Raw genomic sequence first — 8234 nt, 5'->3', positions numbered from 1 at the left:
ATTACATTATCTGTTGGACAGCTGGTAAATTTGTCCCATTTGTATTTTGTCAGAGATTAGTTTGTTTTCCAACCAATTTTTCATGATACCACATTTGAAACATATGTTTTTAATGTTTGTAATGTTTTTATAATACAGTGAATAATGAACTTTAGCTAAAAAGAGAGCAAAGCTGAAACTGGATTTAATTCACATTTGAAGATTTACTGTTTAATGTCATTTATATCTGTTTGAAGTTTAGTTTTTCTTTGCTATTTGCAAACATCAAGCACTAAAACACAATAGTAATCACATCAGACAAATGGCACTCACTAATCCAGTACCACTGCCCCAGTTTTAGCAGGCCTGTTGCACAACCATTGGGGAAAGGCGCTTATGGAGCTTCTCTCCAGCCAGTCAATAACAACAGCAAAAAAATATTAGAGGCTCGGGGTCATTTTAGACTAGTGAATGTACTAGGAGCTCCACTTCAGAAAGAGAGGAACAAATAATTAATGACTGTGTCTTTCATATCCAAAAAAATCTACCAATTTAGTATCTGTAGATTGTTTAATTGTTTATTGTCTAAAGAGTTCAGACCCTGACAACCTCAAATATCTCACCCTCACATCTCACTTCATTGTAAGGGAAAAGATTGCAACTATAAATAGAAAGCGGTCTTCAGAGAGACCTGTCAGCAAAATAGTTCTCTACTGTTTGACAATCACACTGTGAATCCAGCCAAGCTCTATTAAGTTGACTCTTCCCCATAATTGGCGAATCAATTTCAGAGTGTTCCGAGTTTAACACCAAAGACTAATCAAAGATTCAAATCATAGAGAGAATGAATTGCTGAGACGCTCTCCCACTCTGAACATTTACCAGCTCATATCCCACAGCCCTTAGTGTATTTACACAGTTATTACATTACTGGTAAATGTATCCTAAACACAGCGAGCCAAGGAACATAATATTTTTCTAAGGAAAAAGTAATTACAGCTCAGTTAAAACTGAGACTCCATAGTTAGCTAAACAACTACTTTAAAAGCACATAGCTTTAAATGATCTATTTAGAATTATTGTCTATATCAATGTAAAAATATAATATTGTCTTTGGCTTAACCCAACAAAAATGATGAAATGTGAAAGTTTAACAATAGCAACAGCTTACATGTATTCATATTTTCAAACATGTTTCGAGATGTTACTGATCATGAATACAGAACTATAGTAAGCATTTGTAGTGTTTGATAATATTTATCACTTCTGAAACTAAAGAATTGAGCACTATTCCACAACCAATGCACTGTGTGATAGACTGAGATGATGAGATGATGTTTTGTGGAATAACAATGTTGCAGAAACTGGAATGCTGAAGGTTCAGGTTTGTACACCAATTTAGTCCCACACAAGCTTAAACAAACACAGCCATACGAGAGGGATCTTGTGGCCGGTTTCTTGACCGGTACTGTTCGATTGGACCATGCTCAATACTTTAGGATTTATGGAAAAATTTAAAAGTTTTACATATCTTTGTATGTAATTTAGCATTCAGTAATAAAATATAGACATAACACTAAGCTGAGGAATGACTGTTTAATTGTGAAAGGAAACACAGGGGCATGACAAAAATCGTCTAGTGGTGTAAAGTAATCAACTGCATAGTAACGGTTTTAAAAATAGATCTGTTTTACTTCATTATATGGTAGAAAACACACTATCAAAAATCCATTACACATTTTCCTTAGATGCCTAATGCAACTAGAAATGAAGTAATCTTTTAATCCCAATTTGTAGTTTTACCACTGTGTCTTAGTCTACATATACAGATGCACAATTTCTCTCTAAAATGATTCAGAATTTTTTTCAGACTCATAGAGTCTTGTTTGTTAATTAGCACAGAGTACTTCTTTATTAAACCAAAAAATTTAAACACCGGTCACATTTTCTGACATCTGAGTGCATTTCATAGATTTAAATAAGCAAGTTTCTAAAGTCAAATAAAGCTTTCCATATACTGGAAAAACAAGAGTTTCCTGTAAATTTGAGCCCAAGTAAGAGAAAATCCACACTGCTGTTATTTTTACTTTGAATATTAGGTATAATAAAGCTACAGTATCAATAACATGACAAATATAGAACCATTTGACTTCCCAGCTGACATACTTTTTACTTTTTTGTTATGGTATAGTTTTTTCTTTTGCCTCAGAGCGCTCATTGAAAACATCAGGCCTAATGATATATTCTTCATTTGTTCCTCCAGACAGAGTATCATCAGTAGTGCACAGCACTTCACTTTATATAGTAGAACAAAAGCACAAACATGTTGCTCCCTGAGGTTAAACTTCTTTAATAACCAATGCTGTATCGTGTTGGGGCTTGAAACTCTATTAAAAGATATCTCTGTAATTTTTGTGGTTTAATTTTTTAAATCATGTCAGAAAAGAATGTGTCTTAAATTGCTGCACATCCAAATGCGATATAGGTCTAAAGCATTAACATCATGCATTTGTGTATCATTCTTAAAATCCCACAGCACTACAGACACTAAAAGGTCATGAGACAAAATGCACATGCACACAAAATGCACACATTTCCTCTTTAGAAATGTACCCTAGAATTACAGGCAAATTATAAGATTTTCTCCCTCAGATAACATTAAATTATGTAATTATTGTTATTAAATTATGTAATAATTGTTTCCTCTATAGCTCTCTAACATTGTACTTCTTTTACAGACATGTGTTTTTTAAAAAGACAGAGCATTAAAGTGGGCTAGAGTTTAAAATCCAAAGACCTTGACATTACAGAGCTATGGTTTTGTTTTGCATTGTTTATTTGCAATGTAAAATCTTGGTTTAAAATGTAAAATGGCCCTTCAGAAGTGCATATACACAGAGACAGAAAGCATTGGCCAATCTTTCACTGGCGTGTTTCGTTTTGGCTAGAAGAATGTGTTGCAACAAAATCTTACATATGGGTTGTACTGTGTACATTCATGCACTTGTAATATCTGTCAGCAAATAAGGTTTGGATTTAAACGCGTGTATTTTTAAATACATTTCCCTAACTTATGATCCTTTTTCATCATTATCCTGCCCATGTCTTTGTACTATAATGTTTATCAACATTATTATCGATCAATTACAATGCACGTAACCGATGAGACACTGTGTTACTTATCAGATATTTATGGGTCTATAAAAGATCATTATCACACATCTAAAAGTGCCTTCAGGATCATGGTTACATCAGGAATGTTGCTGTTTCTCCTTTGTTGTTACCTTACACTAGCAAATGAAAGATTCAGTGAAACCCCATCTCACATGGAATACTGGGTCCTAGAACAAATGTCTGAATGACCAGACTGCTGATAGTTAAACACCAGTTCAACCTGAGTCATCATACTGCCCTGTCCCTCATTGCATGATAAAATACACAGAGGGATTAAAACAACTGAGCCATTATAATGTGTGCACAAGCACTGAAGCACAACCACTGAGTGAAAGTTAACCACTGAGTTGTTTTGTCCGTGCTAAAGAAACAGCTGATTGAATTTGGCAAGAATGTATATACAGTATCACACAAATAGGCTGCATTCTTGGATTTCACATTACAAGATATGTGTTTCCACATCACTAATCTCGTAGAGAATGGGGTCAAGCACAGATATTCAGGAAAAGACCTACTTTCTGTGGATTATATAGTTAAACTGATGTATTAGGGTAAAGATAATGGACAGTATCCAGTGGTACAACATTTGATAACATGACGGTTTTAAGACAGATTTCAGGTATCAGGCTACTTAAATAACCAGATAAATCCTCAGTGATTTGAGTTCTGTACTCTGATACTCTACTCTGTGTACACATTACATTCTCTAGAAAACCTAAAATATTGATGAAAAGTCAGAGCTTTCAAGTCTAAATCGGTAAAAACATTTCTACTACATACTGCCTACATTTCACAACCTTAGGCATAGCAGAAGGTCACTGTTTCAGTAATAGTGTGAAAACAGGTTTGAAGCAAAAAAAATAGTAATTTGAACATGAAAAATGCAAGTTAGAAGAAAGAAACATAAAGATACTAATAAAATTAAAAAATGTTAAGATGGCAATAGTGCTGCCTATTTAAGGGGTTCAAGAGTGAAGGAGCATGTGAGAGATTTTAGTCATTAGCTAATTTAACTAGTTTGCAAGATAAGAGCCAGCTTAAGCCTGTTGTGGACTTTTAAAACATTGCAAATGTTTCAGACATTACCTACTTGTTTAATAATTACTTTAGCCAACTAGCTAATGTAATGTCAGCCCCGCCATCAACAGGCAGTCATGTAGAGCTGCATCTTGACCCCACATTCTACTAAAGAGCTATATATATATATATATATATCTATATATATATATATATATATATATATAGATATATATATATATAGAGAGAGAGAGAGAGAGAGAGAGAGAGAGAGAGAGAGAGAGAGAGAGAGAGAGAGAGATTATAGATTATAGATTAAGATCTTTAGATTAGATTAATTTTCATTTTCAGTAAATTTAGCAAACCTATAGTTTTTACTTGTAGGTTATCATATAACAAAAAGTTCTGGAAGTTAAATAACCTAAAGAGGTTTCAGACTTTACATCCATTTGCAAATGATCTTTAGCGCTAACTAGCCATAGCACTGAACTACAGTAATCTTATTGTTTGCTGTAGTATGTAGTATGTAGTATGTAGTTTATAGGGTTACTGTCTTTATGGAGTTTCAAATGTTCTCTGTGTATTGAATGGGTTTCGTCTGTGCTCTCCATTATTCTCCAATTGTCCAAGAACATGCAGTGAGACACATTGGAGATACTAAAATGCCCTAAGCTGTGATAGGTATGTGCTCTGAATTGGACTGTTACTGAAGATTAATAAATCATTTCTGGTTCCTAGAAAAGGTGTATGGAAAGGTAAAACCCTTTATTCATGGATTTTCAAATACTCAGACTGACCAGACATTTACTCTTTCAGAGGTGAAAAACATAATTTTCTTGATCTCGATTGAACAGTTTTAAGACAAAAGTTTAAAGACAAAGTAATGTTAGGCTGATCACTGGACCTCACAATGCTTGTCAATCTTGGTCTTTCTAGAAAATTCATTGCAGACATGTTTGATGCACCTCTGTTATGTAGCAGAGTGGACATACTAAGGATTCTTTGTTATTAATTGTTAAGCCATGCATTTTTTTTTACCTGATTAGACCGTTAAATATACCATATAATTAGATATAATATATTTAGTAATATAATATAAAAATAAATAGAATTTAATGTAAGTAATAAAATACCAGCCTGTATTGTTTTTTAATCCAAATATTGCAATATTTCTTATAGAATAGTAATAGCTGAAAATTAAGAGGCTAGATTATGGCAAATGTCATTCAGTGATACACAATATACAAGAACTACATTGTAATCGTGTTGCTTCAAAAGCTCAAAGATAGTGCTGTTTAAAGTTTAAATTCTAAGATATTTCCATGGTCAATTAGCATTGACCATTCAATTAGCATTGAACATTAAGTTAAATTAATGACTTCCTAAATTCAGAGCTACTAAAAGCTTGTTGCAACTGTACCTCTATCTCCTGTTGTTCACTGCTCAGGACACATAAATAGTCTTTGCACTTTAAAATAAAACCTGAACCAATGTTATCTTTTAAACAACATAAATTAATTTTAACTTGACCAATCATTTTGTTTCATGACCTCTGAATGTGGCTATAAAAAATATTTGAGCTACAAAAAGAGTACCTTCATTTTTTATACATTTATGTAAATATATTTGTATTTTTGCAGTTGGATTTATGATACTACTGACAAGTCCACCTTTGCATGCACACTGACACTATATTTGGCCAAGTGAGATGCACCTGGGTCTTGTAATGCTAGCCCTGAAACTCTACTCCGTACACCCATCAATTATGGAGTGAGCCAACAGGTATGTTCATTGACACTCTCTTGTCAAAGATCCATCTTTAAAAAATCTGGAATTATATCAGTTCATCACTTATATGATGTTGGTTTTATCGTATTCTCCAAGGACTGAGATTTGTTAGTGTTTATGTGGAACAAATTGAAAAAAATAATAATAATTGCCAGACCACATCATCATCTTATACTCACAAGGTATGTAGAAATGTAAATCCTTGTTATATGGCAATCCTCTGCAAAGCTGGGAATTAAAGGGACTTTGCTGACTGATGATCGTTGCTGGGTGGCCATGTATTTTGTGACTTTTTTAACTGGATAATAACAAGTAAAGATTTTCCTGTATAATCCACAGTAATTTAGGAAAATAATAAACCCAGGTCAAAATTTGAGAATTCATTAATATGACGGATTCCATTTCTTATTGGTTATTATACTATGGAATAATTTGGGCTCTTTGCAATGGGTTTGGGCATTAAAGAGCAAGTAATCAGAGGTTACTCTAAGATCTGAATGCTCCTAATCAATTATTGAAACATCTTTTCTTGGATTGGTCATTATTCATAAGGCATAAATATGTGATTTCTAACCTCTCAACCTGTTGTAGAGGTTTGCTTTAGACATCTCTAACCAGTTAATGCACACTTTTATCTATAGGGTACTGCTTTTTAATCTCGCAAAAAAGCCTGATTTCACCTACAGTCATTTACATATAGTTTGTGTTTTGTTCATGCTTTTGTTCATACTAAGAGATAGTATAGTTGATATATATTTTTGTATGCTGTATGTTATAGCATGCATTAGATGGCCAAATGTTTGTGGCCACCTGACTATCACACCTATATGTGGGAGTAAATAAATCCCAGTTTTAACATCACCTCCCCACTTGCTGATATAATTACCTCCACTCTTATGAGAAGACTTTAATGTAGATTTTGGAACGTGATTGTGGGGCGATTCGGGCACAAAAGCATTGGTGAGATCAGGCATTGAAGCGGGGCCAGGAGCCCTGGGGTGCATTCAGAGTTCCAATTTATCCCATTCTTGTTTCATTTTGCATATTAAGTTTGACTTTATATTACTGAATCTGTAATGCAGATAAAACTTTCATTCAAAATGACATAAATGAAAAAATTGTGTCTGAAAAAGTTGCACTGTACATTTTACGGTTTCCATGCCACACCCAAATCAACTCAGTGCCTCAAGAATGAATTCTGACATACATTAAAATGAGTGCGACTATGTTTTACAGTATGAGAAAAGATACTGTCAACTGAATAATGTTTAGCATTATTCAATGCACAAAGGTATAACAATGCACAAAGGTATAATGTGTTGTTGCACTATTAAAACTGGCCTGTCATCTTCAGGGATAAGAGACACGCAACAGGGATAAGAGAGAGCAGCATGATATTGACTAATTCAGACACGTCACATATATTTGCTTGGCTGTGTTGCCTTTCATAGGTTGACTTGCATTTGTTTTTGAAATGTCTTTGCAATGTGATCACACTGGAAACAGCTGGAAGCCACATATGTTAGATAACACAATCATAGAATTTGGGATCAATAATCTGTCTGGCTCAGTCACTGCCATTAGATGGCAATGGCCCACAGGACAATGATAGTCACATTTAGTTCATTGCACGGTAATATTTTAGTGAGTAAATCTCACTTTGATACAATATTAATGTTAAAACATGGGTAAGTACCAAAGCTATACTTTTTTTTTCTACAGCTTTTCTTAAAATGTTGGAAGTTCAGTTTGAAATGCTTCCCAAACCATCCCAAAACTCTCATTATGTCATAACCTTCTGTCCACTTAATCTTTTTATAGCTTCCCCTAAGAACTGTTTAGCTCAAAGTACCAGTAGTGTGGATCATGAATGTGCATCCGCATTGATTACTGTATAAAGCATAGAAAGTAAAATGATGACCAGCAAACATTCTTCTTCATACTGTAGTCCATTAGAATTGAAAAAGACATTTTGTCTCTGATGAGTGAGAATGAAAGTGGGTTTGCACAAAGTGGTTTTGGATGTGCTGAGAATAAGTGGTAATGATTTCTCTAATGCAATAGTAAAGGCTAGCAATGAGAAGATTGAAAGTGCTACTGCTGGGCCTTGAGCAAGAACTTTAAACCCACAACTGCTCAGCTATATGATTGCATTGTAACTGTAAGTCACTCAGGGTAAAAGCTAATGTAAACGAATTAGTGTTCTTTAATTCTACAAAGGCATTTTAAAAGCAATTTGCCGTGTGATACGATCTCTTGTTGTTTTCTTACACATT

This window comes from Tachysurus vachellii, chromosome 5 (assembly GCF_030014155.1).
Source record: "Tachysurus vachellii isolate PV-2020 chromosome 5, HZAU_Pvac_v1, whole genome shotgun sequence".
NCBI lineage: Eukaryota > Metazoa > Chordata > Actinopteri > Siluriformes > Bagridae > Tachysurus > Tachysurus vachellii.
This window is presented reverse-complemented; position numbering follows the sequence as displayed.